The 27,102-nt window shown below is 43.1% G+C and overlaps 1 protein-coding gene and 1 long non-coding RNA gene across 33 annotated transcripts in view; one reads left to right on the top strand and one right to left on the bottom strand.

The window, feature by feature from the left end:
• Positions 1 to 27,102, top strand: part of NRXN3 (neurexin 3) — a 1,220,542-nt gene that overhangs the window by 841,070 nt on the left and 352,370 nt on the right. The window lies entirely within an intron of this gene.
• LOC309539007 lies at positions 1,750 to 25,477 on the bottom strand. The gene is made up of 3 exons (XR_014222600.1): positions 25,368 to 25,477; positions 24,894 to 24,987; positions 1,750 to 1,962 (listed from the first exon to the last, which is right to left on the bottom strand). It is a non-coding gene; the product is annotated as an uncharacterized lncRNA (long non-coding RNA).

The raw sequence follows: 27,102 nt of genomic DNA, 5'->3' as shown, positions 1-27,102 counted from the left end.
CCCCACCCCACCCTCCTGCCAAGTAAGACTGAAAGGTTTCTCATTCCATTGGGACCTTCGTGAAAACCAGACTTTGCCTCTCAGGGAGCATTTTGCAAAGAGGGAACATTAAAACTTAATGAGGCACACATAAATAATGGAACATGCTGCTTTGTGAGTGGGGCTATCTTGGACCGGTGCTTTGTGAATAGCCAACCTTCAGAAATGAAAATGAGGCAAGGCCTATTCTGGGGTGTCCCAAAAGGATCCCCAGAGCTTTGAGTGGATGGGGACTGGGGAGGGGGGGGGACTGCTAGAGGTACATCTCAGTGAAATCTGTTTGACAAAGAAGTGATTCTCTTTCCAGCTGGGATAACAGTTTTTTCCTGGTGATGGAACAGTGTCTCTGCTACCTCTTTGTGCAGAACTCTCTGCAATGGAATAGCAGATTAGGCTAGCCACAGGTGGGTATTGCACAGGCATTTCAAAGGTGCTTTGATATTTGCTATCCATTTCTGGAGGCAATGAATCCCCACTGGGTAGCACCAAGCCTAACCACTCCATTTATTTGCTATTCTGGATAGCGAGAGGATTTTGAAGCAGTCTGTGAAGCCAATTCTTTAGTGAGATTCTCCCCAGTATTTCCCCCCTCTGAGAATGTGATCCAAGTAGCATGCAGGAAGGGCTATATGTTGCTACTTCATCTTTACTAAGTAGTCCATACCAGTGGTGTGCGGTGACATTTTTTCATATGGGAACAGTTAGGGCCAGAGGTGCCAGCTGGCGGTGGTGCTGGCGGGGGCGGGATGTCATGCACGTGAACATCACACCTCCCTCCCTAAGCTGGGCAGAAGCTTCCTGGACTTTGGGAAGGAGGCACCAGGCTTTAATATTTTAATACTCTACTCTGGACATTTAGGGGACTAGCCTAATCCCCCTAGTCCATTGACTGCATGGCTCTGGTCCATACCCTTTCAGTCCTCAGGCAGTAAGACTTGCATGAATCAGGAAGGTGACCATACACCCAAGAGGCCATGTGGAAAAAATCATGTCTAGCAAGACAATGTTATCAGGACCATGGTGTTAGCAACAAACATTACTGTGTCTTGCTCTCCCTTCCCCTTAGCACTGCTCATAGAGGTAGACACATAATGCTGTAGGGAGACAAGATTTTTCCAGATCACTAAATTGGAAGAATATTTTTAGAACCTACAACAAAATAGAAGTTATAGATGAAGCATGAAGTGTCCACTCCCACTGCTTGTTAGGAAGGCGAGCACACACTCTGCTTTCCATATCCTTATGCATAAGCACCTGTGACTCACCTTACAGGTTTTCCTTATCTCTTAACAGGGACTTCTCTTTAAAGTTTCACTGCTCTTCTCCTGTTTTCTCTATCTCTGATATTGCCTCTCAGTTGCGACTTTCTCCAGTGTTATTATTCCAAACCTGGGCTTTTGAAAATAGAAAATAAAGTGAGACTAATGGTATCTGCTTTTTGCAGTCTTCTCCCACACCATGCCACTGCTTGGCTGAGCATGCTTGTAGGGACATTTCACTGAGCGACTCATCAGTGACCATAATGCACAGGAAGGTGCCCACTATTGCCCTGTGGCACTTCTAAAACAATTTTCTAAAGATCATTTAGTGTGTAAAAGCTATTTTCAATTTCGGTTCAGCAAGGAACAATTGCAAGAGGCAAAAAAAAAAATTGCATTCATGGGGAAAAGAAATCCATTATTTTATTGTGTGTGTTGGTTATTATTTATCTGCTTATGCACAGAGCATCACTCCTGCTGGGCTGTAATCTTAGACTATTGTGGCTTCTTTCTTCCTCTTGCATTTGACAAAAGACCTTTGCAGTTGCTGCAGTTTCGGCAATTGAATGTTTTGAAGGGCATCATAAACACAGCTAATCCCCTGCCGAGAAAAGCAGCTGGCCATCCCTGTAAACAGCTTTTGTTGGACCCAAGTCTCAGGCATCTGTGCAAAACAGAGGGTACAGAGAAAGAATATTAACATGTATGAGTTGTTTGTTAGGTCATTGGACTGAAATGCTAAATACTGCAATTAAGTCATATTAAGTACTTATAACTCCAGCCCTAGTCAGCCACCACTCAATAAATGCACCACTTGTCTTTCATGTCAAGCATGACAAAACGAAAGCATTTGTGGATTATGTTAATTATAAAGGGGCTGCCATGCCCCTTTCTGCAGCCTACCATCAGTTTGGTGGCCTTAGAAACCAACTGGCAGCAAAACATACAAACAAACAAACCTGGTGGGAAGTGAGCTTTAGCCTACACTCTTGAAGTCACTATGCAGAGTCCCATTGGCATTACATCATTGCTGTGAGTCCAACTGCTCAACAGAGCTAGAATTTGGCAGAGGAGTGAGGCATGGGAGCAGAGGTTGCACAAGTTGTTACCCAAGTCTCTCTGTTTTTGGGGAAAGGCTACAACTTGGATGTCCTTAAGAATGAAAGGCCAAATGAAGAAACGATAAGGGGGCCCTAGTGAGAATTTTTGTCAAATATAGGTAGGACCAGTGGAAGCTGATGACCATAGGGGCTGGTAGAGCAGAAGCCAGGAAGGCCAACAGTAGATGAAGCCAGAGTCAATGATAGGAAGAGAAAACTAGCTCTAGCCCTCCCCCCCCCCATCTTCGTTGAGTTGTAGAAGCATTCCCACACTCTACATTCTCCTCATATGTATATGCAGGGTGCTGAGGAATATATAAATAGAATTATACCAGGAAACGGCAGGAGAGTCCTCATGGCTTGCGAGGAGACCCTCCCTGGAGCCTGAAGAGGATGTCAGTGAGGGCAATGGACGCCCCGAAGAGACCGGAGGCACAGTGGGGCTTTGCTTAGGCTGCTTGGCCTCCCTGCCTAACAGCTGACTCGTGGGATAGTGGAGCAGCAGCAGCCGCTTTCCTGCACATCCTGCAGCCTCCAGCTGGCCCCAGAGCTTCAATTCTAGATGAAGAGAGAGTTGTGTAGGGAGACAGCAGGGAGAGCTTCAATTCTAGTTGAAGAGAGAGTTGTGTAGGGAGAATTGAAGCCCCAGAGCTTCAATTCTAGTTGAAGAGAGAGTTGTGTAGGGAGACAGCAGGAGCAGGGGGGAAGAGGCATTCAGAGGCTTCTTAGAGGGTGCTCCCCCATTTTGCATTATTTCACTTATGCACACAGGGGCCCGGAACCTAAACCTCATGTAAGTGGGGGTGCCTGTACAAGGGCAACATTGGAACCAAGTGGGGGGAAGCTAACAGCCAGTGCCACACCATGGGCTGGTTTTAAGAAGGCTGGCAGGTGTGAACTTGCTGAAAGATGACTGAGGTTGGTGTGGCACTGTCCCATTCCCCTTAAAGGATCAGCCTCCACTGAGCAGAACCTTGTCCTAAAGCCAGCTTAAGGGAGGGAACTTAACTCAAAAGTGGAGTGAGTATGTCTCTGAAATTTGGGGACACTCTCATAAGAACACATGATTGTCTTTCACTAACATGCTTGAGTTTATTGTCATCACACAAGTAGAATGTGAACTGTTGAGTTTCTTTTCTGAGTTTATACTGTCAGTTTGATTTATAATCTCATTTACTCACATATGGAATTTAAAGTTCATGTATTGCATGGTCATGCAAAGGATCATTAGTTTTGCATCTAAACCCAAGTAAATACATCTGAAACGACTACATAGTGCTTGTCCTTTTTTTACCCCTGCCTCTGGTTCTTTCTCCTTCCTCTGTTGTTTCCATTGTTTCCATTTAGATTATAAGCTCCTTGGGGTGTGGACCTGCCCTCTTGTACTACACAGAGCATGAACAATTGGTTGTCTTTTATAGCAATATCATGTCTCTCCAATCCCCTCTTTGAAAGAATGAGTGGTCTCCAGTTAAACAATAATGGCCAAAGTCTGGAGGGGAAAATTTGTTAAGTGGCTGGCCTTGAACAGAGCAGATGCAAAATGTCTTAAATACCAAACACGAAACTTCACCTGAACTTTGAAGTTCAAGTTCTCCCAGTTTCCAACCACCAGGACACTGAAATTATTGCAGCTTTTGAAATCCAACCTTAAAATAAACAAATAGATCAATTAATAATCCCATCACTGATTTGAAAAGAACTGGGAATCTTTCTATTGAGGTAATAGCCTGCTGATCATACCGCAGAAGACAAGGGGAAGTACTGGGTCGCTATAACCATCATTTGCCAATATCCAGCTAAAAAGACTGGTGTGTACAAAGCTCTCCATGCCCCTTTCTTGTTAAACTCCTAATATCTGCTGGTAGGTCTGGAAACAGAAGTTGTTCACTGGGTGAGTAGGGCCTCTAAGGGTAGTCAATGTGATGCCATCCAGATGTTTGTTCCCATTATCCTATCTATTGGTCATGCTGATTGGGGCTGGTGACATCAGTTGTCCATAACAACTGGAGGGCACCATGTTGACTATCTTTGGTACAGACAAGTTACAAGGACCAATGATCTGATTCCAGCATATGCTACGATGCTGCCAAGCCATTCTGGATTGCTTTCAGTGGGATGCTCACTGAAATTCATATCCTGATCCACATTCTGGCCAAGCTGGTTGAATTCATATGTTTTTTTTGAAAAGTTACTATGGATGGATGGGAAGAGTATTTTCCTATCTTTGGAAAGAAAGAAAAATAAGTACATTGAAAATGACTATTTTCCCCCAGCTTTTCTAGAATATAAACAGCTAATGATAGATGCAAGGACTGAGAGCATCAACCTGGTTAAGCAAAGTAGCCCAGCCTTTTGGGGCATTTCAGACTTTAATCTGTAATATTTGTAGCCTGCAGAAGCTATATTTATTATAGAACTGGAATAAGCTTAAATATTTGAATTTGTTCCCCTTTCCCTGCTGCATACTCAGCCCTTCTTCTTAGCTGCTTGGCCACTTTTCCCTTATCAGAGGATTGTAGTAGGTTTATTATTTAGATTCCCTTGCCTTCTTTTCTGCCTTAAGTCACCCAATGAAGTGCATGCATAAAACAAACAAAGGAGAATGTATTTCTCTGAGACCCTGAAGGGAATGAACAAAATCAGCATTTAAATGGGAGATATTTAGAGGGCTTTAAAATAAAAGGGAAAGCCTTGGTTCCATAAAATGGTAATGTGTACCTAAAATAACATATTTACACATATTTAAATATCCACCTGTATTTAAGGAATAACTCTCTTCTAATAGCATTAGCCTCAATGGGAGAGTCAGGTGCAGCAAATTGTATAACATTTGTAATAGTTCCTGTAATTGAAAACACCAAGTGCCTGCATTCATTTACGGAATCCTTTGGCCTTATGCAGTGCTAGAGTGAGCAGCTATTCTAAGGCATGCCATTCCTTCCCCCTTATGTTTATTTGAATGTCCTTGCTAAGATAGAGTTACATAGAAATTAAATGTCATTTGATTCCCTCCCCACACCTGCCTTTTGGTGGAAACCACTTTTAGGAAAACTGGATGAGTTGCCCTACTTTCATTATAAACGGGACTGACTTGTGTGACGGAAAAGTTTGTTTTTGATGGGCATGTTGGGTCAACAAGTGCTTTCTTTTCTTTCCCCTTGCCAGCAAACGGTTAACGAATGGCAGCTTATGATTGGCCAGGGTTCTGGGAGGGGGAGTTGAAAAGGAGAGGATTTTGAGAGACAGTATGTAGGTTAGGATAGAGGTTGGGAGAGGAGAGAGAGTTGGTTCTGGGTAGAAACATCCACTTTGAGCAGACTTCCTCAACCTCGGCCCTCCAGATGTTTTGAGACTACAATTCCCAGCATCCCTGACCACTGGTCCTGCTAGGTAGGGATCATGGGAGTTGTAGGCCAAAAACATCTGGAGGGCCGAGGTTGAGAAAACCTGACTTTGAGGAATATGTCACAAGCTAGAGAAAGGAGACTCTGAGCTTAGTGTGAAGGACAGTGTGTGGTGTCCTGTAAGAGTAATTAGGCCAGGAATTAACTGGGAGGCTGAGGCTGAGCCAGGAGAAGTAGAAGCTATGAGGATACAGACTACAGTGGTGCCTCGCAAGACGAAAAGAATCCGTTCCGCGAGTCTCTTCGTCTTGCGGTTTTTTCGTCTTGCGAAGCAAGCCCATTAGCGGCTTAGTGGATTAGCGCAATTAGCGGCTTAGCGGGCTTAGCGGATCAGCTGATAAGCGGCTTAGCGGCTTAGGATCAGCTGATAAGCGGCTTAGCGGCTTGGGGAAAAGGGGGGGAGGAAAAAAACCCACAGGAACTCGCAAGACATTTTCGTCTTGCGAAGCAAGCCCATAGGAAATTCGTTTTGCGAAGCACCTCCAAAATGGAAAACCCTTTCGTCTAGCGGGTTTTCTGTCTTGCGAGGCATTCGTCTTGTGGGGCACCACTGTACTTAGGACTCATTCCAGTCAGGAGAGGAGAGATTCTTCTACAAAAAGAAAAGACTCCCAAACCAGTTAAGAGGGGTGTGGAGATCCCTTGGGTCTGTTACTTGGAGTACCTCAGTAGTAGGGTTGTCAAAGGGGTGTGTAACAGGGTGTGTGACAGGAAGTACCACCTTGTTTAAGAACCAGAGTATTAAGTGGCAACAGCTGTGCAAAACTGAGAAAGAACTGAAGTGAAATAACATTATAATCTGAAGTATTGTATGTTTTACTCACTTTGTGTCATAAACTTCCTTTATTTAATAAAACCATTCTTGTTTATTTGATCAAATCCTGCCTGAGACTCCAAATTATTAAGTTTTCCCTCACACAAGTCCCCCACAAGATAATCTGGGGTAGTTTGTAGGAATTTGTGGAACTGGTGTTCTCAGTGGTGGGTGAACTATATTTAGGTGAGAATGGGCCCAATGGCACCAGGGGGAAAAGTGCTGTTGCGCAGTTGCAACTTGCCAGAGAGCAGTGTATGCAGCTGTTTCATAAAATCCACAAAAATGTTCCACCTTATGCAGACAGCTCAGTTCATGGAGGATAATCCTGTTAGAATCATCTGTGAATGAGCCATTTGGTCCAAGTCTAGAAAACAGAAATAGAATTAGGATCACTTTATGCGATGGAAACAAAATGTTGCTGTGCTTTTTTGGGCAAAGGAGTTTTTGAGCTATTTTTGATGAAATTTGCCAAAATCTACACTTCTGACATGGGTTGTCCAGATTTCCTCTGGCATTTGAGCAATTGCTGTCCGGACACTGCTTCTAATGGCCAAATCCTGGCTATGTCCAGGAAATTCTGGACATATAACAGGCCTATTGTAAGCCCCTACAGAAGGGCAAGCAGGACAAGCCCATTTATATTCACCAGACTCACACAAATCAAATCATGTGATCCGCTAGCTTCTACCTCATATGCTAGCTAATGCAAAGTGCCAAAAAAGGACACCACGTAACATACAGGTTATGTTCTGGCCTCCAAGTTCATAGCTGAAATCGCATAAAGTGGGGACCATCCTCTAAAAAGCCTCCAAATGTCCGTTTTTTCCTGCTCTCCAGCTTTCTCTCCCACTGTCTCCCCCAATCTGGACCAAAATATCTGGAGTTGAAGCTCTGTTGCCAGCTGGAGGATGCATGGAAAAGCAGCAGCAGCTCCTGCGCTACCCTGTGCATCAGCTGTTAGGCAGGGAGGCTGAGCAGCCTAAACAAAGCCCCACTGTGCCTCAGTTCTCTTCAGGGCTTCCTTTGCCCTCTCTGATGTCCTCTTTGGGCTCTCCTGCTCTCTCCTGCCTTTTCTGGATTTGAATCCAATTATTTATTTCTTGGTGCTGCACGTATACGTGGTTGTGTGTGAGTTGATAGCTCATAAGGGCGGGGATGCCTGTACTACAGAAAACTGATGTTTCCAAGGTAAATAGCTGTCAGGTTTTTGTCTTTGTGGCGTTTCAATTTTAATTGCAATGGGGAAATTGATGTTTTTGTATTATTAATCTATTCTGCATATGACAGTTTCAGTCAAAATGGACCAGAGTTTAGAATCGGCTTTGGCCTACTATTTAAAACGATCAAAACATTGCAAATTACCAAGTCTCTCTCTCTCTCTCTCTCTCTCTCTCTCTCTCTCTCTGTGTGTGTGTGTGTGTGTTGAAATAATGCAGCTGCCTGGTACAACCTACTATCAGAAAACCTCTCCCACTAATCAATCCTTGTTTCCCTCTTGGTAACTCCTGAGAGACCTCCAAGTAAATAAAGCTCTTTAATTAGTGATGTCCTCTCCACTGCAGTATGGGAATCAATGGCCCCAGCTCAGTCATTGTCAATGGTTTCTTCTTCTGCCTGCCTGCAGCGACTGTACCTTAAGGGCAAAGAGGAGGCCCTCAGCAGCAGCAGCTGTTTACAGGCCACAAAGGGGCTGATTTGAAAGAATGTGCACTGCCTTGATTTCTTACCTCACCTTGAGGACAGGGTGACATGTGTGTGTATGCATACACGTTTTTATAGTTTCAGCGGAGGTGAAAGAAGTCAGCCCTGTAAAAGAGATTGCGCAAAACTGCTTCTGTAAAGCGCTAGGAGGACACCTTTCATGAGAGCTGAAAGAGCTTTAAAAAAATTCTTTCTTTGATTGCTTTGGGGAAATTGGCACCAATTTAAATTGGTTAAATCTTTCACAATTTGAAACCACTCTTATGGCCCTTATTCTGATAAGAAATGTATCCTGGCAGAGGTTTATCAGTGTTGATAACGGTTTCTGCGGCTACAGGGAAATGTTGATACAGCACGAGCATCTCTCATCTTGACATTTACTCTTTTTTGCCAAATAGAAGGGAATATTGCATGTTGGAAGTGTTTTACTGTAGCAGATTGTCTGCAAATACTATATGCCACAGTTTGAAAGTATGGCTTTGATGGTGTGTCTGCACACTTTTCATTATTCATTGCGTTTTGGTGCACTGAGAAGCCAAACTTCCACCCTTCAACCTGCCTGAAATCCTGGGAACCCACTGCCAGCCAGTGTTGACAGCATTGCTTCCTCTGATTGTTTAGCAAGAACAATTGAGTGGCTAAGCATCCTTACCAACTTTGCTGCCTTATTTTGATGGCACTGTGATCTGTATGCAGCATATTCCTAGTACATTGGGAAATGCTACAGTGCCAAGCTAACAAGTAGATTTCCTATGCTTTAAAATAAACTGTGTTGTGTGTACAACTTTAATTATATGTTTTATTTGTGCAGATGGGAATAGAGCCAAAGCAAGGGTTTTTATTTGTTCAGTTATTTATTGGCTGATTAAAATTACCAAGGTTGTAATTTATATGCCTTATTAAAGCTCATATTTGGGCATGTTAGAGAAAAACAAATACTCCCCTATTCTTTCCCTGTTTTCATTTTCTGCTTAATGGCTTTGCACCTGGCTTATTTTTAATTTCCTTTTACATTAGGAGTGTTGGTCTCTCTCCCCTTTACATTAATCAGTGGCTGGAAAGAAGTGTGAAATTCCTGTGCAAAAGTGCCTTAATAAACTATTCCTGCCAGTCCTTTAAAAATGACTAAGCTCTTTGTGGTTTGGCATGAATCTATGCTTTAAAAAAACCCAAAAAAACCAAACCCAAGAAGGCAAGCAGACCAAACCAATGTGTTCTAAATTGGAATTTCTGAAAAAGGAGACAGACTAGAGCCTTTGACCCAGGATGATCTGATAGGTAAAGGGATACTCCCCCACAATGACTTGGATCTAGTTTTCTAAGGTAGCATGGGAATAAAACACAAATAACTTTTATTTAAATTGTATACTATGTATTTCCTCCTACATAGTCTTTTTTTCCAGAGCTGTAACCTCTAGGTGTGAATTTGTGTTTCTATTTGTTTTCTCTTTTTATATTGTCTTAATTTGTTGGGTGTTATATATGTAAATACAGGACACGGGTGACACTGTGGTCTAAACCACAGAGCCTAGGGTTTGCTGATCAGAAGGTCAGCGGTTCGAATCCCTGCAATGGAGTGAGCTCCCGTTGCTCGGTCCCAGCTCCTGCCAACCTAGCAGTTCAAAAGCACGTCAAAGTGCAAGTAGATAAATAGGTACCATTCTGGCGGAAAGGTAAACGGCGTTTCCGTGCACTGCTCTGGTTCGCCAGAAGCAGCTTAATCATGCTGGCCACACGACCCGGAAGCTGTCTGTGTACAAACACTGGCTCCCTCGGCCAGTAAAGCGAGATGAGTGCCGCAACCCCAGAGTCGTCCATGACTGGACCTAATGGTCAGGGGTCCCTTTACCTTTCTTTGTATATGTAAATATAAACATTATATATGAATGAGAGAGAGACTGAGATCAGGAGTTAATGTTCAGGTTGGGTTTCAGAAGATCAAATGCCTGAGAAATTATAAAATATAATTGGTGCCATACTCTAGCATAACAATTCAGTATAGTGCACAGTGCTTATGTAGAACGGGATTCTTAAGAGTCCCTAAGCAGTCAGGTAGTTTTGTCAGCATCACTAGGAGAAAAGCACAGTCTAGCGTTAAGCAAAAACTATAGCATTATGCAAAGGTATACACCCCACCTCCCCAAAAATGAACACAACCCTTCATGGAATGTGCCGAGGCTCATGTAGAACACAGTTTTCATAATATTCTGGGCTCCCTGGATAGGCCTCAGAAATGGAGTGTGATATTTGCATAGTGGTAATGGAGGAGAAGGAATCAAGAACCAGAAGGAATCAAGAACCAAATAATCAGGGGCAGTCCATCCCATTCAGCCACCCAAGATTAAACAGTGATTACTGCCTCCTGCCACCATGCTGCTCGGCCCCACTCCCCATGCTGCTGCCAACTCCCACCATCACTACTTCCATCACCAGAATGCCCTGGCTCTCACTGAATTCAGCAAAAGCCAGGACATTCCACAAAGCATTGCTGCTTGGCTTCTCTGCCCAGCAACATCAAAGACAAGTGGCAACACAGCCAGAATGCCTCTCTATCAGCAGTGAGAGGGGAGTGTTCCGACGGCAGTAGATGGCTCTACAAATAATAGCGCCAGACCTTCCATGGAGGCAATTTGAGAGAGCAAGAGTGGGCAGTGAGGGCAGCCATAGAGCTGCCTGACACAAGAGGGGTCAAACCAAAGGAAAGAATAGCAGCCTCATATCCTTCCTTCCTTCCTTCCTTCCTTCCTTCCTTCCTTCCTTCCTTCCTTCCTTCCTTCCTTCCTTCTCCTTCTGTTCTTTCCCAAACCTCTTTTTCTCTTATTTCCTACAATTCAATGGAGTGGAGACAAGCGAGGACAAATTTCCCCTGCTGCACACATTGCCAGGTACAAAACTGCAGGTGCCACAAATGTATTGTGGTCTTACCTGCAACCACCATGCATGCCATCTGGTTGCACCTGCCACCACAGCTAAGTAGGAACCACAAGGAAAGGCACTGGTGTACCAGGCAAAATTTCTGCGATAAGATGAAAGGATTGCAAATGAAATCTGAGGGAAAGGAAAGCCCAAAGATGTGCGATTTGGGCAGCTGTGTGTGAAAATGTGTAGGGAATTGATCCTTAGCAAACAGATAAATATTACTGGGCTGTCTTTCCCATTGTTCTGTAAACAGACTGCTCTGGAATCAGACAGGTAGCACTTTTACGTCTTATATTTGTAGGGAACATGCAAAACAGGAAGATCATGGGTCAAATCACTAACTACTTACATCTACGTAAATTCCACATACTTTTATGACATCCTGACAATTTATACCAATTTTCTCCCTCTCTAAAACATAGGGTTCTGTTATGTTATTATAGAAAATAAAGCTTGATTCCTGGTCATTATGAAAGGCTGGACTCCTGGAGCTTTTTTCTCCCTTAGGACCTTGATCTTACAGGTCTTGATTTGGGGGAAGGCGAGAGAATTGAGAAAGGAAAATAGTGAGATTTAGGCAAGAGTCTTTCTTTTTTTGTGTGTATGTTCCTATGCAGAAAATTGCACAACAATAGTGCTGGATGTAATTGCAGAGGAGTGTTTTGCAACTGTACAGATTAGGTTGATTTCGGTGTGCTTTTATGTGTGCCTTCAGTTCTGTCACTGACACCCCTGCAAGGAAAGTCAAGGCAGCAAATATAAGAGAGTGCTAGGAGCAATCCAGCTAATGGGAAATGCACTGAGTAAAATGTTCTTCTTTTGAAGTATGCTGACATCTCAGATTCTCCCGCCCTCCCTCCCTCTCCTCTCTCTTCTCTCCCTTAATCCAAATTTGTTTATCCACCAACATAAACAGGTGCTTGGGGAAAGGTTTTGCCATTTGCTTAACCTCCTCCCACCAAAGCTGTGATTTCAGCACAGATTTGCAAAGTGCCTGCTGAGCTGCCTTTGTTTGTGTTATCTGTTCCTTTGCACACACCCCTTTCATTGCATTGCCCAGCCCAGCCCTCCCTCTTTTTCTTTCTTTCCACTTAATTTCTGCTTAGATATGTAGTGTGCTTCTCAGCTTCTTAGTCCTTAATTCCAACTGAAAAGTCTGTGTAGCTGCATTTACTCATCCCTTCCCAGTATTCATTTCCTCTTCCTCTTTTTCCCCACCCCGCTCACCACACACAATAAAAATATAGATTGTAAGCTCCTTGAGTTTGGACCCTGTTATCTGCTTGGGTTATGTACTCTGTTCCCTGACAGTCCTCTGAAAATAGGGAAAATGCACCATCATTTATCACATACTAGTCCAATGATGCAAAAAATTAACTAACTTCGTCCCACAGTCATTTTTTTACTCCAAATTGGAGAGTGTTCTGGCTGTTGATGCCTTTTGGGTGTAAATTTGCACTTGTTTACTAATCCCACTGTCCAGTTGACTTCAGTAGGACTTAGGATAATTGTTGTTGTTTAGTCGTTTAGTCGTGTCCGACTCTTCGTGACCCCATGGACCAGAGCACGCCAGGCACTCCTGTCTTCCACTGCCTCCCACAGTTTGGTCAAACTCATGCTGGTAGCTTCGAGAACACTGTCCAACCATCTCGTCCTCTGTCGTCCCCTTCATAATTACCGTAATGACAAACCCCAGAACTTGGGATCGCCTCCAAACCTGTGCTAAAGAAACAGCTAACGGCACAACTAGACCCTTAAGGAAAGTAATTGGGAAGAGAAAGATTGGGAAGGGGTAGACAGCCCTTAAATTGGACTTGCTGGACTGAGGACACACATCTAGGGCCAATTTGCCAGGGCTTGCCAAAAGCAGATTTCAGCACAGGGCAGTGTCAGTGCACAAGTAGCTCTGTACAGGCTTGATAGCATCCCTGCTTTACTAACTGTCTCTGGTTTGGCCCTTGCGCTGGTCTCCTGGAGAGTGCTGAGTGGTCATGGATAAGGTTTAAATCTCCTTAGCTTTATCAATGCAACATCATACTGTGACTTAGGATTATTCTCCAGACATGCATGCTTTGTTTCCCCTTGTAAAAATCATCCTTCACATGAAAACATTATTACTGAGGATGAGAAGGCCATTAATACTGATTAGAAGAAGCAATGGCATTTCCTTCAACATAATTAAAGTTGCAGCCTGAGCTCTACCATGTCAAAGACTGTAGAACACTTTACTAGGATTTGTCATTGGTATAGTATATGTTGAGGGAGAGCAACGGAGGAGCAGCTGGTGAAAGTTTGTGGGGTGATATCTTGGCTAACGCGGAAGGCTGTATCTCAGCCTTCACCAAGGCTTTTGGTTGTCAGCAGTATTCCACCAAAGTTGCAGAGTCTACTGAAGAGATTGCATTGTCCTGGTACAGATGAGGACTATGGGGAAAGAGGCCTTTTGTAAATTGTCCCTTGTCCCTGATGTGGATGGTGGGTCAAGTCAGCTCTGTGATAGCTTTGGTTGTGCTGGGTCAATTCCTTCATGGCATCACCCTCCACGTTAACCTAAGGAGACAGGTCTGAGGATGAAAGCTTGCTCTTGGCAATTCTCCTTATAAAGCTGCCTGAAACTATTCCCAGCCACCCCTCCATTCTCAAGCTTCCCTGTATCACATTCCTTCTGAGATCCAGGTATTTCCACAGTTTCTACAACATCTTCTTGACTGTTCCCTACAACAGTCTCCTCCCTCTGCATCAATTCATTTCCTAGAGTGGCAGCAGAGCCAATGGATGGAGTGAACATGTTGCTTCTGGAAACTCACCCTGTGCCCTTTTAAAAACTGGAAATGAATGTTAAAAGCCCCTTTCCATGTGGTTTTATTATTATTATTTAGGATACACTGTTGGCTGGAGGTACTGAGTATTAGTGCTTGCTGTATTTCACATCTCTTAAAGTGTGCTAGCATCTTGTGCTTAAAAGTAACAGAGCCTTAACTTTATAGCCATGTAATTGATGGTGATAGCAAACAAATAAAAAAAAGCTATTCTGGGTTTATTTGGTGCAGTCCTTCAAGGGGCTGAATCTTCCAAGTGTTGCAGGCTACAACCCTAAACTTGCTTGCTAGGGAGTAAGTGCCAGCAGGACTTAGTTCTGAATAAACACACATTGGATTCTGCTGCTAGTATATTTCGATAGATTCGTTGTGCATTGCATGAATGTAAACTAGGCAACCTCAGTTGTGAGAAAGAGTCAAATAGAAAATTCTGAATAGTAACCAGCAGCCACCAAGAGATTTTTCATAGGGCTGCTTACAACCCCCAGAACAAAACACATCATTGTGGGACGTGTGGCAAAAAAATGATAAAAATAAATGGAGTATTTGTTTAGGAAATGAAAACACAGCAGTAAAAGATGCTGAGAAGCTATTTAGTGCCGCACATTACTTCTTCATCACTTGATTATTTTAGTTTCATTTCTATTTACATACCCAGTTGATTCTTTTGCATCTGGATTGTGCACAATTCTTTCAATAATGTACGGTTCAGTGGCTATAATTACAGGATTGTTAAAGTTCACATTTTACTATTCATCTTGTTATCTCCAGTAATGGAAGGTTAGAATAAATGCACATAATTACACGGTTGGTCCTAAATTATTTTTTATATTGCTCTCACCGGGACACACTTGAAAAGCAAAATTTATTCTCAGTGATTTCCCTCCCCACCCCCCCTTCACAGTGGTAATATACTTGCAGTGAAAAAAATCAGCCTCCCTTTTCTGCTTCCCAGAGTTCAGGTAAATAAAGCATCTGCAGTATATGCGGCACATCTACTTTAGAAAAAACACACGCAATTGCCCAAGTTCTTTGATAAGAACAAACTGCTGGCACGTTCTCTGATTGATGCTGAATTGAAAAATGTGTGGAGTGAGGGGTACATGCCATCTCCTCTCAACTGTGCCCAAGGGTGCAGCCTGCATACTTTGCCTAATGGGTCTTAGCAGGACTCACTGAAAATTTGCCCTCTCTGTGTAGTTCCTGTTCATCTGCATAGCCCTGCCCTGAGTTGAGGTCATACTAGAATCAGGGCAGTCAATGGGATGCCCTCCAGATGTTATGGGTTCCATCTCCTATCGGCCCCAACAAGTATGACCAATTGTCAGGGATTGGTCAGTGTGGCTACTTCTGTACCAGAATGTGATGGATCTTGTGGAACTGTCCTTTATAGAAATTTTTGTTTTTTTTGTTTTTTTAAAGCTAGCTTATGGATTCATCAAGTCCAGAATTGCTCCTGTGCTGAATGCACTGAACACAGCGGGCAGGGGGAAGTAATCAAGATAGCCATGACCCAGTTTTGTTCCCTCTGAACATTTACCAAATGTTTGCAGATAGCTAGTGTTTGCTTTCGTTGGGTGCAGTTTTCAAGGCTTTGGACAGAAGACCTTTTAATGTCCCCTGGCTGGAGACATTTTAAACAAAAGATAGGTGGGAATCTCTGAGCCTATTGATATAAATATAAATAAATAAAGGAGGAAAATGGGGAGCTATATTTTATGGGTACAGTGCTTACCATGTCAAAGTGTCTTCTTCACTGTGTCTGTAAAAAAAGTATCCATAGTCTTTGAGTTCTCTGCCATTTGTGTGTTGCATTAGAACACTCATAAAGGACTTGCAACACAATGAAAACATAACACAACGCAGTGGAAGCATTAATTATACCTAAATAAAGTTAAAGCAGTCAGAAATCTACAGATCGGATTTTGAAACGTTGGGAGAATTGCCCCTATGACCCAGGACTGAGGCTGTCCAGAGTCTACACTTTAGGATCAACTGCTCCCATAAGAAATATACTTTGCTTTGACCCAAGAATAAGTGAAATTTGGTGAAGTTGTACAATGCTACTTGGTCAAATAGCACAACCAGTAGTGGTGTTATTTCCTCCTTCTGTTGGGAGATTCATGACAGAAAAAAGAAATAACTTATTCACACAGTGCAATAGCTAGACAACGAAATTTACTCGCACAAGAAGTAGGGATGACCACCAACTTGAATGGTTTTAAAAGAGGACTGGACAAATTTGTGGAGGAGAAGGTCATCAATGGCTACTAGCTACAGTGGCTATGTTCTACCTCCACTGTGAGAGACAATATGCCTGCATACCAGTTGCTGGGATCACTAGTGGGCAGAGAGCTGATTTACTCATTGCCCTGTTTTGAGGCTTCTGGTTGGCTGCTGGAATAGATGAGCCATTGGCCTGATTCAGCAGGCTCTTCTGATGTTCTTAAAAAGAAATGAAGAACATATGATAAATAAGATAAGATAGAAGAGATAAGCGCATATTTTTCATCTGCCCCAGTGATGAAAATTGCTTCTGCGAGGCCACAGCTGTCTCGGTAGAGGGCCAGGTCACACATGTTCTCCATGTAAATACTTCCCTAGAACAGATTCCATAGAAAACAGTCTAAATGTCTGAAACAGCTTTTTTGTGGAAATTTGAACACTCCATCTGTTGCTCCATTCTGGTCTCCCTGTTTTCATTGGCTAAATCTGCAGTGGGACTAGTTGATCAGTGCAGCAAGATTATTCGGGCAATGGCGGTTGCTCAAGAGGTAAACTGGTTTCAACATAAAGGCCTTTTATGGTTGTAAGCCATATGGGTCATCCACCCTCCCCAAAGGAAAAGCTTATTACTTATCATTAGAAAGGTGGGATGGGGGGAGAGAGAGATCCTGAATAATGGAGAGCTCAAGCTGTACTGCATACAGGAGGAGGAAAGGAATGCACAAGAGCAGGAAAAATAAGCAACACAAACTGTGCATGTGTGTGTGGGTTTTATTGTATAACCACAGAGCTTGCAAGCATAATGACTGAGATGCTACTTGGGGATGCTTGTGTGCTACACAGTAGCTGCAATGGAATGATAGGGCTGTTACACACCGTTGAAGATGTAATTAGCACAACTCGGCTCTGCCTGCTTTTCAGAACCGTTGGGATGCATGTTGAATGAATGGCTGCCCAGGAGAGATGAATGGTTTATAAGAATTAGGAGTAGCCTGACCCAGAGGATGATCTTGTTTGACAGAGAAAGAAAATCATTGCAAGAAGCTGTGGCTCCCACCCATGCCTCTGTAACACACTGCATCTGGCTTTGCTGTTTTCACTGGTTTCAATGAATCTGGCATCACACAAGTGGATATATTATACCCACTGCCCAGTAAGGACAAGTTGAGCATATGAAGCTGCCTTATTCCAAGTTAAACCATTGGTCCACCCAGCCCACCATTGCCTGTTCTCAGATGGTAGGGTGAGCGTTGCTCCCAGAACAGGGAGGAAGGAGTCAAAGGACACTGAGGTTGATTCAGAGAAAGAGTTTATTCTGCTCTCCGGATAACAGAAGGCACTTGTGTGGTCAGTTCACAGCAAGTCCAAAGAAATGAGAAATTTCATGCAGTGTATATATCCTCCAGGCACCCTCTCCCCCCTTTCCCAGGAATCCAGTCACGTCAGCTTATACACACAGGTTGACATCACATATGTTCCTGCGCCGGTACTCCTAACCATATAAGGGTGTTCCCCTTCCTGTATTCCTTATCTTGGGGTAAGAAGGTCTCCTGGCGCTGTTCCTGGACTAGGTCTGTGCGTCAGAGAGTGGTCAGGATGTAAGATGAGACCCAGACGTGCCATCCCTGCTCCACTGGAACAGGCAAGGCCATACATTGCCGTCACAGACTGATAAGGGAGAGCGCTTTGAGCACTTGTTTATACAGCTGGGTTTTGGCTCAAGAGCTCAAGTTAAAGAATTTTAGAAATGCTCACTTGGAGAAGGAAAAATGCGGATTTTGGGGCCCGTTCCAGACTGACTACACAGTCAGGTTTTTAGGTATTTGGGAAACCCATTCCTTCAATATCAGCTCTCCAGAGTGAGATCCTTTTAATTAGATATAACAAGGATGGGACTTGGGGCTATCTGCATACAAGAACATAAGAAGAACCTGCTGGATCAGGCCAATGACCCATCTAGTCCAGCATCCTGTTCTTGCAGTGGCCAATCAGATGCCCCAAAGGGAAACCAGCACACAGGATTTCGAGCACAAGTGCACTTCCTTCCTCTGATTTCCAGCAATTGGTATTCAGAAACATTGCTGCTTCCACCTGAGGGGGGGGGGTAGAGAACAGACGCCATGGCTAGTAGCCTTTGATAGTTCTCTCTTCCACCAGAGGGCACGCTACCACCAGACTGTAGCCACTCCTCATGAAATGCCATATGAAGCTGTTGTCCACCAAACCAGACCATTAGTCCACTGCAAGTTTTTGGGCAGAGAAGGCTGTATTCCCGCTTTCCTACTTAGTTATGTAGGAAATTGAAACTGGGGTGTTCTATGTACAAGGCATGTGCTCTACATCTGGTTCAGCTGAAATTGCAGCTCCTGCTCATTCTGGCACTGGAGTTAGCTATGCTCTTCCCTTTCAAATCAGACATCTTGTTTCAGCTCCAAAGTCTCAGATGAAACAGCGCATTGAAAATGCAGCAACAAACACTCTTGTTTGTTGTACCTTGTGCCTACATCTTTTGTCCCTTCCTGACCTCTGTTTATCTTATCTGTCTAATTATCATTCTACATAGGATGTCGCTCCTGTTGTATCCATGGCTTGCACAGTGCTTTTGCTCAATCTAGTTCTCTAAGCCCTTCACTTGACCCCTCCTTTCACAAGCGCCTTGCTTTCTGATTAATGAGGCCTGGGTGGTTATGGTCCTGCAGCTCTTGAGTGGCAGAGTACAGGAGGGAAGAAAAGAAGCAAAAGAAAACTAGCAGAAAGTGTGCTCTGACTTCAAGCCTCGGTCTGTCTGCCAGAAGTCAAGTTGCTGCTGAAGAGTCTTGCTACACAGCTGCCGCATGCAATGCTCTTTCTGTTCCATGTTAAAAGGACACATGGACTTCAGCTTCTCTAGCAGCATACAGACCATATCAGACACATACTACCTTGTAAGATTTCTCCAAGAACCTGGCAAAGGAAAATGAAAGCTTCACAGCTCTCCAAAGGTAGAAGCATCTGCTTTTACACTTGGTTGGATATTAGGAGTGGATTCTGGATTATTTGTTGGTTCTGCTGATACCGCCCAGCTTGGTTTTGTACAGTGGTGAACCTAGCTCTTATTATATGTTAGCATCTTTGACTTTTGTTGAAGATAAAAGAGCTTATGTCATTATGGAGAGTGCCAACTTGGGCTTCCAAAAAACAATGAGCTGTTGGACATAGCCAAGAAACTGTAATTATGAAATGTGATTGCACCTATTATAGGCAAATTCTTTGTTGGCTTTCAGTTCAGGGTGCCATTTAGCCACCACCAATTATATCAGAGAGACACAAATGGCTTGATTTTGTTGGACAAAAAGGCAGTGTGTGTTGTTTATGTTAAATGTAAATAGTAAATAATAGTCTGTGTTTCCAGACAGAGAATAATACAGATAACTGTAGTGTTTCTGTTACTAGTACTACAATGGATCAGGGCACCAAATAGCTGTATCAGGTGTTCCAAAAAATGTAATCATAGAATCATAGAATCATAGAGTTGGAAGAGACCACAAGGGCCATCGAGTCCAACCCCCTGCCAAGCAGGAAACACCATCAGAGCACTCCTGACATATGGTTGTCAAGCCTCTGCTTAAAGACCTCCAAAGTAGGAGACTCCACCACACTCCTTGGCAGCAAATTCCACTGTCGAACAGCTCTTACTGTCAGGAAGTTCTTCCTAATGTTTAGGTGGAATCTTCTTTCTTGTAGTTTGGATCCACTGCTCCGTGTCCGCTTCTCCGGAGCAGCAGAAAACAACCTTTCTCCCTCCTCTATGTGACATCCTTTTATATATTTGAACATGGCTATCATATCACCCCTTAACCTCCTCTTCTCCAGGCTAAACATGCCCAGCTCCCTTAGCCGTTCCTCATAAGGCATCGTTTCCAGGCCTTTGACCATTTTGGTTACCCTCCTCTGGACACGTTCCAGTTTGTCAGTGTCCTTCTTGAATTGTGGTGCCCAGAACTGGACACAGTACTCCAGGTGTGGTCTGACCAGAGCAGAATACAGTGGCACTATTACTTCCCTTGATCTAGATGCTATACTCCTATTGATGCAGCCCAGAATTGCATTGGCTTTTTTAGCTGCCGCGTCACACTGTTGGCTCATGTCAAGTTTATGGTCAACCAAGACACCTAGATCCTTTTCACATGTACTGCTCTCAAGCCAGGTGTCCCCCATCTTGTATTTGTGCCTCTCATTTTTTTGCCCAAGTGCAATACTTTACATTTCTCCCTGTTAAAATTCATCTTGTTTGTTTTGGCCCAGTTCTCTAATCTGTCAAGGTCGTTTTGAAGTGTGATCCTGTCCTCTGGGGTGTTAGCCACCCCTCCCAGTTTGGTGTCATCTGCAAATTTGATCAGGATGCCCTTGAGCCCATCATCCAAGTCGTTGATAAAGATGTTGAATAAGACCGGGCCCAAGACAGAACCCTGTGGCACCCCACTAGTCACTCTTCTCCAGGATGAAGAGGAACCATTGATGAGCACCCTTTGGGTTCGGCAGAAGTCCTATTTTCTAACAAGGTTTCTTCCTTTATTAAGGTGGTGGCATTGTGCTATCAGCTGCCTAGTATTCTTTCCTGCTTTTGACAACACTGGTTTTTAGTGAATGCACACATTGGAACCATTCAGACATTAGGTGGACTTTGCCCTGATGCTAACTTGAGATATCAGCAGGGTTACACTGGCTTAATTTGATTTATGTAAATTTGCTGCTATTCTTTTTTGCTGGTCAAAGTGAACTAAATGAATCAAGCACATTATGGAACAAGGGCTTGTGATCCAAAGCAAACTACTTGTTCTACTGGCAGTTTCCCTAATCTAGACTAAGTGGCTTGAGAACTGTAGATTTAATGGATGACTTGAAGATGATGACTCAACATACTTTTAGTTTCCCCTTTTATTCTTGACAAAATAGGTACAGCACTTCATAAGCGAAGCATCTATATATAAAAAAACAACAACATGGTATAGTTTTGATTTAATGGACATTAATTAACTGAATAATAATTGTGGTACTGTAAACATTAGGAGTAGTGAATATCTACAAGAGAACCACTCATGATCCTAATTGTTTCTTCTGTGATAACAACACACAGGACCTTCAATTTGACCCTTTGGTTAATGGAGAAGAATAGGAAAACTCAGAGGTTTTGTGTGAGCTTATTTGCAGTCCTGCCTGAAAAATCTAAATTGCATTCTTCCCTACTCACCAATTCAAAACTCCTCCTTTCCTGTGCACTTCAACTCATAGGGGCTGACCTCTTCCTTTAAAGCCTCTTTCAGTATGGCACTAGGCATGAATTTTGTGTGTAGGCTTCTCAGAGCTGCATTCTGCTATCATTTACGGCATTGAAGATCTATTTCCTGAGGTTGTCAACACCTCATCTTGCTCATATTAAGTATAATTCTGCAGACACAGTAGTCTCAGAATTACATTTCATTTCTGATACAGGTTAGTCAAGCTTTATTTCCCCGCCCCCCTTCCCAATAAGCAAGCCGTGTATTGTCTCATCAGAGAGCATAATTATATTAACTTAATGCTGAACAAAACCTTCATATACACTTCCAGTTGACCTTCCTCCTCGCAATAGAAGAAAATGAATTTTGCAGACTGGGTGGGTGGCGGGGTGGCAGGGATGTTGGTGTTCATAAAATATGAAACTGAAGCTCTGACAGTGTTGGGTTTCCTGCTGGAACTCAAAATTTAATCAGCTGCAATCTTTTAGAGGTGGCAGAGACATGACAACTTCTACAATTTAAGGAGCTAACATAGGCCGAGGAGGAGCCCCAGAGTTACAGTGCAAAAATAATTAACTGTTGTTCTCATTTGCATTCGGATGGTACATTCCCATTATTGCAAGCAGTGAGTGAATCACTCCTTACAAGCCCATTTCTACAGCATGTTTCTACCTGGGAGGTCAGGATTCTAATGTATTTTCCTGCATTAGCGTGACAGTTACTTCCATGGTAATAGCCCAGGTGCACATCTGTGCCAGCCTGTGTACAGGATGTCTTTTGCTGAAATCAAAAAAGGCTACTCTCTCTTGCAGCATCCGAATGAACCTGACAACATTTGTGGGAGCCAGCTACAGGATTATAACTTAATAGTTCAGCGATGTCATTTTTTAAAAAATGTCACAGGTGTCAGTTCTGGCACTAACCATTTTCTCTTCTTTAAACTGGGTAAATTTAGTGCTCCCGAAAGTGAAAACCTGATGACACCCATTAGAGAAAAGTGCTGTAGGGGAAAGTTGGTGCATAGACCTCCCACACATGCTGCTCTTCCGACATCTTATTCTTGATCCTGTGGCAGCAGCCCTTTCTCTCATTTACAACAGCTGTGCAAGGTGGGAGGCAATGGCCCTGGTCTATCTACTCTTACTAATTCCAGTTGTGAACAAGGGGAAAGATGTTAATTATAACTCACTTATTCCTCTGGTTTCATTGGGACTTAGGCTGCATACCTAAACACACCAAGGAGTAAGCCCCACATGACGCAGCAAGACTTACATCTGAGTAAATATGAATAGAATCGTACTATTAGTCATGACTCATCTTAGCAGGATCAGGGCCATTGCCTTCCCCTAGACTACTCAGTGAACTGAACAGTGTTTCAGACTTGGGCTTCCACTGGTTCAACACCAACTTTTCTGCCTACTGCACCCAGAGGAGAGAAGCTGTGTGTGTGTCTGATTGTGAAAATAGAAGCTTGCATCACATCTCCCATGTAAGGAAACGCTCTGCGTCTTAAAGCCAAATCTGTGTGTTTCCACACATTCCAAGAATAAATGGGAAATTGCAGGAGATCCTGCCCTCTAGTGCTGGTTTATTCATGTCAGCGTATAGTTGTCATGGTTTTTGTGCTGGTAACAACAATGGCACTCTCCTTTCCATAATATGGCTTGGAGACCTTTGCAGCTCCATTATTCTCCAAGCCTTGCATGGCAAATAAACAAGTTAGGAGGCACTATAGTGAAAGCCATCACTAACTTGAATCTGAAGCCTCAAAATGGAAAAAAATATATATGAAAAAATGAAGAAGTAGTAGTAATGAACCTTTCCTTAAGTTATTGTAGAACAGGCCCATGCTGAGCTCAGAGGTTCTGTTGTTAAGTTATAAAGCACAGGCTTTTTGGAGATCATCGCTTGGTTGGAAAGGAAAGGTTCTGGTGCCACCACAGCTCACTGGATTGCATAGTGTTGGCAGGTTTCTGGTGATAAATCTAGTTTTCCCTTTCTGTTTTCCCCACACAGATACATTTCCCCACACAGATACTTTTGTGCTTAAAGTGGCTCACAGTAAACAAGCAGTCTACAAGAACAGTAAAAAATCATAACACATAACGGATGCTGTAATATTACAGCAACATAACAATGTTAGTTCAACACAAGTAACAACTCCTTTTTAAAGAACCATCATCTTAAATATCCTTCGTTAGCTTCTGTTTCTACCACAAATTACTTGTGTCCCTCTACTTTTTGTTCTGTCTCATCTGCATTGTAATTTTGCATACATGAGTTCCCCTTTCTATACCTAGATTTCCTTGAAAGGTGAGGGTGATGCTGTTTCCCCCCATTTTTTAGCAACTTTGAGATCTATATGGAAATGCATAGCTGCAAGATGGAGAAGCCACTATCCTAGACAAGACTAGAAGTTCACATTTTCTTTTCCATAGCATAGAGAAAAACAGCAGAATTAATTTTCTTATCTCTCTGAGCGATCAGTGAGGCTGGGGTGGGGGGGTGGATAATGCCTATACTGCTCAAAACTTGTCCTTATACACTAATGAAGCCTTGCTGTTCATCAGCTGATAAGACTGGATTGTCACCCAGTGTAATCCATGTCTAGATAAATGTAATATGTTATGGATTTGTTCCTTGCTTAACACTCATTTCCATACCGGTATTTTCATTTAGTCTCTCCCTCACTCATTTTCTCAGGTTAAGATTGCAAAAATTATACTGGAACTTCATCATGATAATCTAAAATATCTCCCACCTTCAAACTCTGAAAAGTATTGGTAACAGGGATTTGTTTTAGAAATATTGACTTTCCATTGGTGGGGTTCAGGTATATAGTCAAATATATCTCCTAAGTTTGTGTGCTGTGAGCATGCTTCTGTAGTCTTGTCCAGAGAGCAAGCTGTTGAAAAAGCAGAATGAGAAGGATGCAGATTTCATATGTTACTGCCTCAGTTATTTGGATTTTCTGGTTTCAGTGGGCCCATAGAGATGACCAAACTACCATGGTGGGCACACACTCTGTCTAATTGTCTCTCTCTCCCTTCGCCCACACTCCTTCCTCTTCATTTTACCCTCACAACATACCTGTCACCCAGTGAACGTCATGGCTAAGCAAGGTTTTGAAAGCTGGTTTCCAAGGTCCTGCACCACACTGGCTCTCACACTTATTTAAATGAAGTTCACTGAGTCACCTTGGCCACCCACTATTTCTCTGCCTGACTTACCTCACAAGCTAGTTGTGAGAATACAGTGGAACAGGATGCAAAGCCACATACGACACCTTGAACTCATTTAAGCTGCAAGTTAATAAGTGCAACTTAGTAAAGAAACCTGTATCCACACCTTGTGCAAGAAGAACAAATGAACTACAAAGTGCTATAATATTTTGGTTTTCCAACAAGCCTTCCAGTATGGTTGACATTGATCCTACTGCCACCTACAGAAGAAAGCAACATTTAATGGATGAGTGGACCAGATACCTGAACTGAACCTGAGTTTAACCAAGTTCATATGCAAAAGCTCCCAGGAGCTGTAGAAGAGAGGCTAACATGAATGTTTTAACCACTGAGCTTTGGCCAATTGCTCAATCCAAGCTCCTTACAGAGAAGTGGTCATTAAGTCTGCAGTGGCAGCACCTGCCTTGCAACATGGTAATGTTCTAACCAACCCCAGTCTCATCTCTTGAGGGCAGCCAATTAATCTTCTACACAGGTGGGCATCCCACTCACCCTGACAACATTATCATCTCAGGATGAAGTCATTGTCCCCAAGTTCAAAGCACGAACACACATAAATCAATCACTGGTGGAAACTCACTGTCCATCCTGGAGCTGACACGGAAAGGCTGACAGTTCAGCAGAAAGAGAGAGAAAGTGTGTGTGTTTAAGATGAGGATTTCAAATGACTGCAGCCTATTTATGGTGAGTGCTGCTGAACCACAAAATGAAACTATGCCAATCAGCACTTTTGCATTCCCGAAGGGCCAAGAAGTGGAAGTAGAGAAGGCAAACAGCACTTGTGTGGGGACATGTGGTAAATGATTGTAAAATGATCATCTGTAACCCGCCATATTCAGGAAGAGAATTATGTTTTAATAGCAAAGAAGAGGGACACATGACCAACATCTGACTACATCATGATATTTTATTCAAGTGCTGCTTTATATTTCATTGTAACCTCTTCATTTCCCGAAAGCTTTCTAATTTCTGGCTTCTGTGGGTGGTTGTGGTAGTTTTACTCCATATCTATATATTCTAGATGGCCGGGCTATAGATTCCACTGGAGCTGAATTTTGCTCCACCTGCAAAAATAGTTTGCTTAAGCTCAGCTGATCCCTCTAGATCCCTCAAAGCAAATCACCACCTTCCATTGTCATCCCAATTAGTCGGGGCAGGGAGCAACAGAGTGACAAGACCAGAAGCCCTAGGAATAGCAAAGGAAGCTACTCTCCTCATGCTAGGACAGGGAGCCTATAATGTAGCAAGGGGTGTTGTGTTTTCCAATCAGTTACTCTTTCAAAGCTCTGGCATCCCAGGATTCAGATGGTGCTTAGCATCCCAAGATGGAAGATCTGCAAAAAATCAAGTCTAGGGTAAAAAACAAACAAACACAGTCCACCCATTTGTTGTAACTCAAGTTTTCTAGAACGTTAGCACAGTGACTCATACAGGACTGGCCCAGGACATTTTTCTGCACGTTGGTGCCACCTTTCCATTCTATGTATAGAAATCACATGAGATCTCACGGGCATGCAAGATCTTACCCCAACTGGGTGAGATCTTGCCTGAAATTGTGGCAGGGCAAGAGGAGAAATGGAACTGGTGGAAACAGGTGTGGCAGTGGCAGGGCAGGGCAGGGAAAAGCAGTATTGCCCATTTCACCTCAAGTGATGAAACAGGAAGCACTGCCCCTGGGTTGCGGTCTCAATCCTGTCTTGGATGGAATCCCAGGCCCTCTCTGTTTGAAGTGTGAGAAGAATTATTTTATTTCAACCTATGAATGTGTTGCTCACTTCACAAAATATGATGCTGAAGGCATTGGACTTTTGTGCTTGCTTGGCATTGCTCAAGACAATTGTAGCTATCACTCCTTTTTATTTCTTAATTGGTTAATGTTTGTGAACATAAAGTGCCCCATAAGTACTAAGTATTATCACCGGCACTAAAACTCACTATAAAATTTAAAAGCAGGGAAAAGTCAAACATGCGCATTAAATAGCAGCGGCAAAGCAATCGCTAACGCATCATTGATTTATTTCAATGCATATGGAAGCCTATAGCACTTGCATTGAACTAGTCATGATCTAGATGAGCTGGGCAACAATGTGGTATTTTATCTTTGAGGCAGCAGTAACCAAAAGAGAGGTGGCTTATTGAATCTTCTTGTACACTGAGAAGAACAATACCAGTTACCTGATAGTGTCTAGATGGGATGATCCAACATCAGTTATTACAGAAACTTTAAGATCATTTAACATACCTAGAGGTGACAAAGGTTGTGTCCTAATGCTCTGATTCCTACCTACAATCTGGTGCTAGGGTTGGTACTTTGT

Source organism: Podarcis vaucheri (genome assembly GCF_965113315.1).
Source record: "Podarcis vaucheri genome assembly, chromosome: 1".
NCBI lineage: Eukaryota > Metazoa > Chordata > Lepidosauria > Squamata > Lacertidae > Podarcis > Podarcis vaucheri.
Note: the sequence above shows the minus strand (reverse complement) of the source record. Positions and strands in the feature narration are given on the sequence as shown.